Raw genomic sequence first — 13,785 nt, forward strand, 5'->3', positions numbered from 1 at the left:
ATAGTAAAATAGTCGCAAACAGAAATAAACAACAGACAAGAACGAGACAGTGCGAACAACAACACAAAGAACACCCCACTCCACCCTTACAGTGTCTAGAAGAACAAGACACAAAAATCCCCATTCCATCAGAAGCTGCCGGACGGGTAGCTATAATCAAAAACTCACACAAAAAAAAGAAAAGGAAAGGAAAAGACCCCTCTCCAGGTCCTCAGGTGTAAAAGCACATTATACATGTTACCATAAAAAAATATATAAAAATAAATAAATAATAATGATAATAATAATCAAAATAATAACAAAAAATAAAAACAAACAAAAAAAATAATAAAATGAATAGAAAAAGGCATTAGTAAACATGAAATAATTGTTTAAAACGCACTGATAAGCCATAATAATACGAAAAAATAAATTAACTAATTAAACAAAATATAAATAAATAAATTTGATATAGATAGATTTAAAGAAATGTAAATAAAATTTTAAAAGACAAAGTAATTAGTAATAATAAAGGGAGCAGACCATATTACGATCTCAGTGACAAATGTCAAAACTGTGTGCGTGGAACACACGTTTGAGGTAGTAGTGCGAACCGTCTGCAGTTATATAGGGAGACCTTAGGTTTCACTTTTCGGTCACTCTCATGAATGCCCGCCGAGCCCTTCCACGAATCTCGCTGCCTTTGCTGGGTCGTCAAAAGTCATTGGTGCCTCCGCTCTGTCCCGATAGACCTGCAGCCTGGCCGGGTATCGTAGTGAGAACTTGATGCCGTGTTTCCGCATGGATTGCATTACATCTCGAAAAGCATTTCGCTGCGACATCACTTCGGCAGTGTAATCGAGAAAAATGAAGACCCTTTTGCCCTTATATTCCAGCGTCTGCGTTCTCCCGTGTCGCAAAATCAGCTCCTTTTCTTGGAAATTATGGATGCGTGCCAGAATAGTACGCGGCTTTTCACCGGCGGCTGGCTTGGGCTGAAGAGAGCGATGAGCTCGGTCAACTTTGATTGGGTGAGGGAAAAACTCTTTTCCAAGGAGTTGGGGAATCAGTTTAGAAACAAAGTCTGTAGGTTTACCTTCTTCTTCCCCTTCTTGTATCCCCACAATCTTTATGTTGTTTCTTCTAGAGCGAGCCTCCAAATCCGAAACCTTAGCGCGGAGCTGTTTATTTTGTTTATTTAGTTCTGCATATTTAGCCTCCAGTTCCAGAATGCGCGCCTCAAAGTCATTAACGGCTAACTCGTGATTAGCAACACGGGTCTGTAGTTCGGCTTGCGAAGACATCAGTTGTTGGCAATGCAGCTCGAATGTATCAAATCGAGCGTTTACTCCCTGTAGGATGGACTCCGACATCTCTTTACACAGCTCTTTGCACAACGCGTAGACATCTGGTGTAATATCACACGTGCTGGGTGAGCTAGGTTTAGCGCTAGCTCCGGTAGCTCGCTCGTTGCCATTCTTGCCTTTGCTAGAGACGCTCGGTTTCGGCATTTTTGAGTCCCGACGTACACTCAAGTTGATCGCAGTAGGGCTTGTTAACTTTTACTGATAAAAAAACAAAAAACTCGGTAAAATAACAACTTTGTAGAGGACTTGAAGAGGAGCTCCAACCAAACACGTCTATACCCTAAGCATGCGCACTAGCGCCCCCCTATGTGAGCTTTTCATTCTAAAGTGTGCTCACATTTCTAGGGACTAAACTGACTACAGGAGAGATTTTTGTTTTGGTTCTGTCGGTGTAATTTGCAGATAATCCCTAACATGCGTGCATGACTGTGGCGAATATCAAACATAAAACCAACTTTACCGAGCTGATTTAGCTGTCTTTTAACGATTTTAGGACTAACAAGTTGTTAACGTCACAAGACCTAATACAGTATATACAATACGACTTCATCACAAGGCCTACCACACTTACGCTGCAGTTTTACATTTAGTCATTTAGCAGACGCTTTTATCCAAAGCGACTTACAAATGAGGACAAGGAAGCAATTTTCACAACTAAGAGCAACAATGAATAAGTGCTATAGGCAAGTTTCAGGTCTGTAAAGTCTAAGAAGGGAAGTATTAGTAGTATTAGTAATTTTTTTTTTTTTTTTTGTACAGTTAGTGTGATATTCAGAGAGGCAATTGCAGATTAGGAAGTGTAGTGGAGAGTAAATAGTTGAGTTTTTAGGCGTTTCTTGAAAGTAGCGAGTGACTCTGCTGTTCTGATGCAGTTAGGGAGTTCATTCCACCAACTGGGCAGAATTGAGCGTGAGCATTCGCGAAAGTGATTTCTTCCCTCTTTGGGATGGAACCACGAGGCGACGTTCATTCACAGAACGCAAGTTTCTGGAGGGCACATAGATCTGCAGAAGTGAGAGCAGATAAGAAGGAGCAAGGCCAGAAGTCACTTTGTAGGCAAACATCAGAGCTTTGAATTTGATGCGAGCAGCAACTGGCAGCCAGTGCAAACGGACTAGCAGTGGAGTGACATGTGCTCGTTTAGGTTCATTGAAGACCACTCGTGCTGCTGCGTTCTGGAGCAGTTGAAGAGGCTTGATAAAGTTAGCTAGTAGAGAGTTGCAGTAATCCAGTTTGGAGAGAACAAGAGCTTGAACAAGGAGTTGAGCTGCATGTTCAGATAAGAAGGGTCGGATCTTTCTGATGTTATAGAGTCCGAATCTGCACGATCGAGCAGTTCTAGAAATGTGGTCAGAGAAGTTTAGTTGGTCATCAATTGTTACTCCAAGGCTTTTCACCATTTTGGATGCAGTAATGGTTACCCCATCCATCTGGATTGAAAAGTTATGATGTAGAGTCGAGTTGGCAGAAACTACAAGCATTTCCGTTTTTGCGAGGTTCAGCTGGAGATGATGATCTTTCATCCAGTGTGAAATATCCAACAGGCAGGCTGAGATGCGAGCTGGAACCGAGGGATCATCAGGATGAAAAGAGAGGTATAGCTGGGTATCATCAGCATAGCAGTGGTAGGAGAATCCATGTCTCTGGATGACGGGTCCTAGAGATGATGTGTAGATGGAGAAGAGAAGTGGCCCAAGAACAGAGCCTTGAGGTACCCCAGTGTTTAGATGCTGTAGGTTGGACACCTCTCCCCTCCAAGACACCCTGAATGACCTGTCAGTGAGGTAAGATCTGAACCATTGTATAACAGTGCCCGCAACGCCCAGTGACTCGAGCGTAGATAGCAGGATCTGGTGGTTGACAGTGTCAAAAGCAGCTGACAAGTCCAGCAAAATGAGGACTGATGATTTAGAGTCTGCTTTAGCCAGTCTGAGATCCTCCACGACCGAGAGCAGGGCAGTCTCAGTTGAGTGGCCTTTCTTAAAGCCGGATTGCTTGTTGTCCATGAGATTGTTTTGAGTAAGAAAGTCCAGGACTTGATTGAACACTACTTTCTCCAGAATCTTGGCCATGAATGGAAGCAGGGATACTGGTCTGTAGTTTTCAAGTAGCGTATGGTCCAGGTTGGGTTTCTTTAGCAGTGGGGTTACCCTAGCCTGCTTAAATGAAGTAGGGAATAAACCAGAGTCAAGAGATGTGTTAATTATGTGAGTCAGTGTTGGTATGACTGCAGGAGAGATGGCTTGCAAGAGATGAGAGGGAATGGGATCGAGTGGACAGGTGGTTGCATGGCTAGATAGCACGAGTTTGAAAACCTCAGACTCAGAGAGCTGAGAAAAAGAGGTGAGTGTGTGTGGTGTTGGTGGTGTACCTTGCATGTTTGTTGTAGGTGCAGCAAATTGAGCACTGATTTTTGCAGTTTTGGTGCAAAAGAATGTAGCAAAGTCATCAGTAGTAAGTGTGGAGGATGCGGGGGCAGGAGGAGGATAGAGGAGGGAGGAAAATGTTTTAAAAAGTAGGCGAGGATTAGTGGCATTGTTGATTTTCAGACGGTAATATGTCTGCTTTGCAGAAGTAACCTCAGCTGAGAAAGAGGACAGAAGAGTTTGGTATGTTAAGAGCTGTGCAGGATTTTTAGTTTTCCGCCAAATTCTCTCTGCAGCCCGAAGTTTTGAGCGATGCTCACGGAGAGTATCCGAGAGCCAGGGTGCAGGAGGACTGGCACGGGCTGGCCTGGATGCAAGTGGACATAATCGGTCTAGACATGATGCTAGCGTGGAGCAGAGTGTATCAGTGGCACTGTTCGAATCAAGTGCAGAGAGTTTGCAAGATGGAGGAAGAGAGTCTGAAACAATGGTGGATAGTCTATTGGGTGAGAGAGATCGTAGGTTTCTGCGAAAGGTAACCAGTGTTGGAGTGTGTGGTGGCTCAGGAGTAATGTGGATGTTGAGAGACAGAAGGAAATGATCGGATATTTGTAGTGGAGTTACTATTGTTTGATCAGTGTAGCAGTGTCGTGTGTAAATAAGGTCTAGCTGATTACCTGATTTGTGGGTAGCAGAGGTAGGTGCTCTTTTTAGGTCAAAAGAGGCAAGCAGAGTCTGAAAGTCTGCAGCTTGCGGTTTGTCAACGTAAATGTTGAAGTCACCTAGCACCAACAAGGGAGTGTCAAAATTAGAAAAAGATGAGAGAAGAACATCCAGTTCATCTAAGAAGTGACCTAATTTACCTGGTGGGCGTTAGATGACAACCACATTTATGTAGAAGGGGTGGATAATGGTGACTGCATGGAATTCAAAGGAGCTGATTGTTGGCAGGGACGGTATCAGAGTAAATTTCCATTCTTTGGAAATTAGTAGTCCAGTCCCACCCCCTCTCCCTGTCTGACGAGGAGTGTGGGAAAAAGAGAAATTAGCAGAAAGAGTAGCATGTGTAGCAGTGTCCTCCGGCCTCAACCAGGTCTCAGTTAGAGCCATGAGATTATAGTCAGAATATGTAGCTATGGAGGTAATAAAATCTGCCTTGTTAACAGCTGATTGACAATTCCAGAGGCCCACGGAGAGAGAGAGTTGAGAAATAGCAGATACATGTATTGAACGAAGGTTGTGAGGATTACGCCTGCAGCGTACCTACCGTGTTTTGCTAGTGTTAGTAACAACAGGAATTAGAAAACACATAATAAACGTGCACTGACAACAAAAATAAGTGTAAAGATAAAGTAAAACAAGAAAGTAAAGTACTTGAGTGCTTTGTCGGTGTCTTTGCTCGGTGGAGTCGCGCAGGTAGAGTCGATGGTCTTTACACTCGTCGGTCTTCACACGAGGCGGTCTTCACACGAGGCTGCCGCGACCGCTGCCGCGGTAACTAGTTGTTTATATAACCCCAAAGCACTAGCTGATTGAATTTTGCTGGACACGCCTCGAGAGTCAAAACAAGGGCCGAAACTGAGGCGGACGTCGCGAAACCGCGTCTGCGTTCGCTACACAAGCTCTTATAGTAACCAAGGAAACAGTGGCTAAACACTTCTAGTATTATACACAACTGAAAGCAAGTTTAAATGTCCTACAACTTTACATAAACAGCTGAAAACAAGTCCTCAAACCATACACAACAACTGAAACAAGTCTTAAATGTACTTACAGGCTGCTGGTCTAGATGCTAAAGTGCTTCTCCTGCCGACTAATGCTAGCGTGCTCACTATATAGTGGTTACCTGGCGTTTGGACACGCCTCCCGAGTCAAAACAAGGGCCGAAACTGAGGCGGACGACGCAAAACCGCGTCTGCGTTCGCTACACAAGCTCTTATAGTAACCAAGGAAACAGTGGGTAAACACTTCTAGTATTATACACAACTGAAAGCAAGTTTAAATGTCCTACAACTTTACATAAACAGCTGAAAACACGTCCTCAAACCATACACAACAACTGAAACAAGTCTTAAATGTACTTACAGGCTGCTGGTCTAGATGCTAAAGTGCTTCTCCTGCCGACTACATTTACATTTACATTTAGTCATTTAGCAGACGCTTTTATCCAAAGCGACTTACAAATGAGGACAAGGAAGCAATTTACACAAGTAAGAGCAACAATGAATAAGTACTAAAGGCAAGTTTCAGGTGTGTAAAGTCTAAGAAGGGAAGTGTTAGTAGTTTTTTATTTTTTTTTTGGACAGTTAGTGTGATATTCAAAGAGGCAATTGCAGATTAGGAAGTGAAGTGGAGACTAAATAGTTGAGTTTTTAGTCGTTTCTTAAAAATAGCGAGTGACTCTGCTGTTCTGATGCAGTTAGGGAGTTCATTCCACCAACTGGGCAGATTGAGCGTGAGCGTGAGCGAAAGGGATTTTTTCCCTCTTTGGGATGGAACCACGAGGCGACGTTCATTCACAGAACGCAAGTTTCTGGAGGGCACATAGATCTGCAGAAGTGAGTGCAGATAAGAAGGTGCTAGGCCAGAAGTCACTTTGTAGGCAAACATCAGAGTTTTGAATTTGATGCGAGCAGCAACTGGCAGCCAGTGCACACGGACTAGCAGCGGAGTGACATGTGCTCGTTTAGGTTCATTGAAGACAACTCGTGCTGCTGCATTCTGGAGCAGTTGAAGAGGCTTGATAGAGTTAGCTGGAAGCCCAGCTAGTAGAGAGTTGCAGTAATCCAGTTTGGAGAGAACAAGAGCTTGAACAAGGAGTTGAGCTGCATGTTCAGATAAGAAGGGTCGGATCTTTCTGATGTTATAGAGTGCAAATCTGCACGATCGAGCAGTTCTAGAAATGTGGTCAGAGAAGTTTAGTTGGTCATCAATCGTTACTCCAAGGCTTTTCACCATTTTGGATGCAGTAATGTTTGCCCCATCCATCTGGATTGAAAAGTTATGGTGTAGAGTCGAGTTGGCAGAAACTACAAGCATTTCCGTTTTTGCGAGGTTCAGCTGAAGATGATGATCTTTCATCCAGTGTGAAATATCCAACAGGCAGGCTGAGATACGAGCTGGAACCGAGGGATCATCAGGATGAAAAGAGAGGTATAGCTGGGTATCATCAGCATAGCAGTGGTAGGAGAATCCATGTCACTGGATGACTGGTCCTAGAGATGATGTGTAGATGGAGAAGAGGAGTGGCCCAAGAACAGAGCCTTGAGGTACCCTAGTGTTTAGATGCTGTAGGTTGGACACCTCTCCCCTCCAAGACACCCTGAATGACCTGTCAGAGAGGTAAGATCTGAACCATTGTATAACAGTGCCCGCAACGCCCAGTGACTCAAGCGTAGATAGCAGGATCTGGTGGTTGACAGTGTCAAAAGCAGCTGACAAGTCCAGCAAAATGAGGACTGATGATTTAGAGTCTGCTTTAGCCAGTCTGAGATCCTCCACGACCGAGAGCAGGGCAGTCTCAGTTGAGTGGCCTTTCTTAAAGCCGGATTGCTTGTTGTCCATGAGATTGTTTTGAGTAAGAAAGTCCAGGACTTGATTGAACACTACTTTCTCCAGAATCTTGGCCATGAATGGAAGCAGAGATACTGGTCTGTAGTTTTCAAGTAGCGTATGGTCCAGGTTGGGTTTCTTTAGCAGTGGGGTTACCCTAGCCTGCTTAAATGTAGTGGGGAATAAACCAGAGTCAAGAGATGTGTTAATTATGTGAGTCAGTGTTGGTATGACTGCAGGAGAGATGGCTTGCAAGAGATGAGAGGGAATGGGATCGAGTGGACAGGTGGTTGCATGGCTAGATAGCACAAGTTTGGACACCTCAGACTCAAAGAGCTGAGAAAAAGAGGTGAGTGTGTGTGGTGTTGGTGTTGTATCTTGCATGTTTGTTGTAGGTGCAGCAAATTGAGCACTGATTTTTGCAGTTTTGGTGCAGAAGAATGTAGCAAAGTCATCAGTAGTAAGTGTGGAGGATGCGGGTGGAGGAGGAGGATAGAGGAGGGAGGAAAATGTTTTAAAAAGTAGGCGAGGATTAGTGGCATTGTTGATTTTCAGACGGTAATACGTCTGCTTTGCAGAAGTAACCTCAGCTGAGAAAGAGGACAGAAGAGTTTGGTATGTTAAGAGATGTGCAGGATTTTTAGTTTTCCGCCAAATTCTCTCCGCAGCCCGAAGTTTTGAGCGATGCTCACGGAGAGCATCCGAGAGCCAGGGTGCAGGAGGACTGGCACGGGCTGGCCTGGATGCAAGAGGACATAATCGATCTAGACATGATGCTAGTGTGGAGCAGAGTGTATTAGTGGCACTGTTCGAATCAAGTGCAGTGAGTTTGCGAGATGGAGGAAGAGAGTCTGAAACAATGGTGGATAGTCTATTGGGTGAGAGAGATCGTAGGTTTCTGCGAAAGGTAACCAGTGTTGGAGTGTGTGGCGGCTCAGGAGTAATGTGGATGTTGAGAGACAGAAGGAAATGATCAGATATTTGTAGTGGAGTTACTATTGTTTGATCAGTGAAGCAGTGTCGTGTGTAAATAAGGTCTAGCTGATTACCTGATTTGTGGGTAGCAGAAGTAGGTGCTCTTTTTAGGTCAAAAGAGGCAAGCTAAGTCTGAAAGTCTGCAGCTTGCGGTTTGTCAACGTAAATGTTGAAGTCACCTAGCACCAATAAGGGAGTGGCAAAATTAGAAAAAGATGAGAGAAGAACATCCAGTTCATCTAGTAAGTGACCTAATTTACCTGGTGGGCAGTAGATGACAACCACATTTATGTAGAAGGGGTGGATAATGGTGACTGCATGGAATTCAAAGGAGCTGATTGTTGGCAGGGACGGTATCAGAGTAAATTTCCATTCTTTGGAAATTAGTAGTCCAGTCCCACCCCCTCTCCCTGTCTGACGAGGAGTGTGGGAAAAAGAGAAATTAGCAGAAAGAGTAGCATGTGTAGCAGTGTCCTCCGGCCTCAACCAGGTCTCAGTTAGAGCCATGAGATTATAGTCAGAATATGTAGCTATGGAGGTAATAAAATCAGCCTTGTTAACAGCTGATTGACAATTCCAGAGGCCCACGGAGAGAGAGAGTTGTGAAATAGTAGATACATGTATTGAACGAAGGTTGTGAGGATTACGCCTGCAGCGTACCTCCCGTGTTTTGCGAGTGTTAGTAACAACAGGAATTAGAAAACACATAATAAAAGTGCACTGACAACAAAAAAATAAGTGTAAAGTAAAACAATAAAGTAAAGTACTCAAGTGCTTTGTCGGTGTCTTTGCTCGGTGGAGTCGCGCAGGTAGAGTCGATGGTCTTTACCCTCGTCGGTCTTCACACGAGGCGGTCTTCACACGAGGCTGCCGCGACCGCTGCCGCGGTGAACTAGTTGTTTATATAACCCCAAAGCACTAACGTTAGCTGATTAAATTCAGCTGGACACGCCTCGAAAGTCAAAACAAGGGCCGAAACTGAGGCGGACGACGCGAAACCGCGTCTGCGTTCGCTACACAAGCTCTTATAGTAACCAAGGAAACAGTGGCTAAACAACTTCTAGTATTATACACAACTGAAAGCAAGTTTAAATGTCCTACAACTTTACACAAACAGCTGGAAACAAGTCCTCAAACCATACACAACAACTGAAACAAATCTTAAATGTACTTACAGGCTGCTGGTCTAGATGCTGCTAAAGTGCTTCTCCTGCCGACTAATGCTAGCGTGCTCACTATATAGTGGTTACCTGGCGTTTGGACACGCCTCCCGAGTCAAAACAAGGGCCGAAACTGAGGCGGACGACGCGAAACCGCGTCTGCGTTCGCTACACAAGCTCTTATAGTAACCAAGGAAACAGTGGCTAAACAACTTCTAGTATTATACACAACTGAAAGCAAGTTTAAATGTCCTACAACTTTACACAAACAGCTGGAAACAAGTCCTCAAACCATACACAACAATTGAAACAAATCTTAAATGTACTTACAGGCTGCTGGTCTAGATGCTGCTAAAGTGCTTCTCCTAATGTTAGCGTGCTCACTATATAGTGGTTACCTGGCGTTTGGACACGCCTCCCGAGTCAAAACAAGGGCCGAAACTGAGGCGGACGACGCGAAACCGCGTCTGCGTTCGCTACACAAGCTCTTATAGTAACCAAGGAAACAGTGGCTAAACACTTCTAGTATTATACACAACTGAAAGCAAGTTTAAATGTCCTACAACTTTACACAAACAGCTGAAAACAAGTCCTCAAACCATACAAAACAACTGAAACAAGTCTTTAATGTACTTACAGGCTGCTGGTCTAGATGCTAAAGTGCTTCTCCTGTCATCATCACTGTGCAGTCATCATCACTGATTTAATTATATGATAAATATGTTAACCTCAGGTCATCATCACAGATTTATTAACATGTTATCATTAATTTATTAATATGTTAACCTCAGGTCATCATCACTGATTAATTAATATAATAAATATGTTAACCTCAGGTCATCATCACATACTTATTAATATAATAAATGTGTTAACCTTAGGTCATCATCTCTGATTTATTAATATTGTTATTACGTTAACCGCAGGTCATCATTGATTTATTTATATCATTAATATGTTAACCTCAGGTCATCAGAACTGATTTATTAATATCACTGATACGTTAACCTCAGGTCATCATCATTGATTTATTAATGTCATTAATATTTACCTCAGGTCATCATCACTGATTTATTAATTTCATGAATATATTATCCTTAGGTCATCATCACTGATTTATTAACCTCAGGTCATCATCGCTGATTTATTAATATCATTAGTATGTTAACCACAGGTCATCATCGCTGATTTATTAATATCATTAATATGTTTACCTCAGGTCATCAACACTGATTTAATAATATCATTAATATGTTAAACTCGAGTCAACAGCACTGACTTATTATTATTTCAAATATGTTAACCTCAGGTCATCATCGCTGATTTATTAACCTCAGGTCATCATCGCTGATTTATTAATATCATTAATATTTACCTCAGGTCATCATCACTAATTTATTCATATTATTAATATGTTAACCTCAGTTCATCATCGCTGATTTATTAATACCATTAATACGTTAACCGCTGGTCATCATCAATGATTTATTAATAACATTAATATGTTAACCTCGGGTCATCATCGCTAATTTATTTATATCATTAAAATGTTAACCCCAGGTCATCATCACTGATTTATTAATATCATTAATATTTACCTCAGGTCATCATCACTGATTTATTTATATCATTAAAATGTTAACCCCAGGTCATCATCACTGATTTATTAATATCATTAATACTTACCTCAGGTCATCACCACTAATTTATTAATATCATTAATTTGTTGACCTCTGGTCATTTTCACTGATTTATTAATATCACTGATATGTTAACCTCAGGTCATCATCGCTGATTTATTGACCTCAGTTCATCATCGCTGATTTATTAAAATCATTATTATGTTAACCTCAGGTCATCATCGCTGATTTATTAACCTCAGGTCATCATCGCTGATTTATTAATATTAATAATATGTTAACCTCAGGTCATCATCGCTGATTTATTAATATCATCAATATTTACCTCAGGACATCATCGCTGATTTATTATTATCATTAATATGTTAACCTCAGGTCATCATCGCTGATTTATTAACCTCAGGTCATCATCGCTGATTTATTAACCTCAGGTCATCATCGCTGATTTATTAACCTCAGGTCATCATCGCTGATTTATTAACCTTAGGTCATCATCACTGATTTATTCATATTATTAATATGTTAACCTCAGGTCATCATCACTGATTTATTTATATCATTAATATGTTAACCTCAGGTCATCATCACTGATTTATTTATATCATTAATATGTTAACCGCAGGTCATCATCGCTGATTTATTAATATTTACCTTAGGTCATCATCACTGATTGATTAATATTATTAATTTGTTGACCTCTGGTCATATTCACTGATTTATTAAAATCACTGATATGTTAACCTCAGGTCATCATCGCTGATTTATTAATATCATTAATATTTAACTCAGGTCATCATCGCTGATTTATTAATATCATTAATATTTACCTCAGGTCATCAGCACTGATTTATTATTATTTCTAATATGTTAACCTCAGATCATCATCGTGGATTTATTAATATCATTAATATTTACCTCAGGTCATCATAGCTGATTTATTAATATCATTAATATTTTTAAATATCATTAATATTTACCTCAGGTCATCATTGTGGATTTATTAATATCAATAATCTCTTTATGTCAGGTCATCTGCGCTGATTTATTAATATCATTACTACGTTACCTCAGGTCATCATCACTGATTTATTAATATCATTAATATTTACATTTACATTTAGTCATTTAGCAGACGCTTTTATCCAAAGCGACTTACAAATGAGGACAAGGAAGCAATTTACACAACTATAAGAGCAACAATGAATAAGCGCTATAGGCAAGTTTCAGGTCTGTAAAGTCTAAGAAGGAAAGTATTAGTAGTATTAGTATTTTTTTATTTTTTTGGTACAGTTAGTGTGATATTCAGAGAGGCAATTGCAGATTAGGACGTAAAGTGGAGACTAAATAGTTGAGTTTTTAGTCGTTTACATTACATTACATTACATTTACATTTAATATACATTTAATATAATTAATATGTTAACCTCAGGTCATCATCGCTGATTTATTAAAATCATTAATTTTTACCTCAGGTCATTATCACTGATTTTTAAATATTAATATTTACCTCAGGTCATCATTGTGGATTTATTAATATCAATAATCTCTTTATGTCAGGTCATCTGCGCTGATTTATTAATATCATTACTACGTTACCTCAGGTTATCATCTCTGATTTATTAATATCATTAATATTTACCTCAGATCATCATCACTTATTTATTAATATCATTAATACGTTAACCTCAGGTCATCATCACTTATTTATTAATATCATTAATATGTTAACCTCAGGTCATCATCACTGATTTATTAATATCATAAATCTTTTTACCTCAGGTCATCATCACTGATTTATTAATATCATTATTACGTTAACCACAGGTCATCATTGAGGATTTATTAACATCAATAAAATGTTTACATCAGGTCATCAGCGCTGATTTATTAAAATCATTAATATGTTTACCTCAGGTCATCATCGTGGATTAAATAATATGATTAATATGTTTACCTCAGGTCATCATCGAGGATTTAATAATATGATTAATATGTTAGCTTCAGGTCAACTTCGCTGATTTATTATTAGTAGTTGTATGTTAACCTCAGGTCGTCTGCCCTAATTTAATAATACAGGTCTTATTAATATTGTGGATTTTTACTTTTTATTATTAATGTTTTTTGTTTATTTGTTTGTATCCTTTTGATTTTTAGATTTGACATCAGAGATGGAAGAAATTATAAGAGAAGCAGTCTACAAAGAGGAGCACTTCAAAGGAAACAGAAAAGAGACCAATATAACAGTCCATGTTTTAGAAAAAGATTTAGATCCCTGTGAATTTATTCAGCAAAGACTTACAACCATAAATGCCTCAAAAGATGCCAACTTCAGTACTGTGAATTCTGCAAGTCTGCAAAATCAAAGAAATGAATATTTCTTGTTTTCATGCAAACGCTCTGGAGCATGCACACAACGAAGTAGACGTGCTAAAGGATGCAAGGCATTTCACTAGTTCAAGGCATTTCAAATGCAAGCACACTTGCATTTGTTTAAGTATAAAGCATATTTGGCGTGCTGTCCGGGGGGAGGGCTCTGAGCTCGAGGAGACACCCCAACTCGAGTTATTCCCCTTATAAGGAAACAAAGAGGAGTTGGGCCCCAGAGCGCTCCCCCCGGGAATGCAATGCAAGAGGTGAGGTGATGGGGTGGTGGAGGGATGCTAAAGTTGTGAGATGCTGCAGGTAAGACAGCTTTGGTGTATATATAGGCATTGCTCAGAAACTGATTTGATGATGGGATAATTGT

Source organism: Danio rerio, chromosome 22 (assembly GCF_049306965.1).
Source record: "Danio rerio strain Tuebingen ecotype United States chromosome 22, GRCz12tu, whole genome shotgun sequence".
Lineage (NCBI taxonomy): Eukaryota > Metazoa > Chordata > Actinopteri > Cypriniformes > Danionidae > Danio > Danio rerio.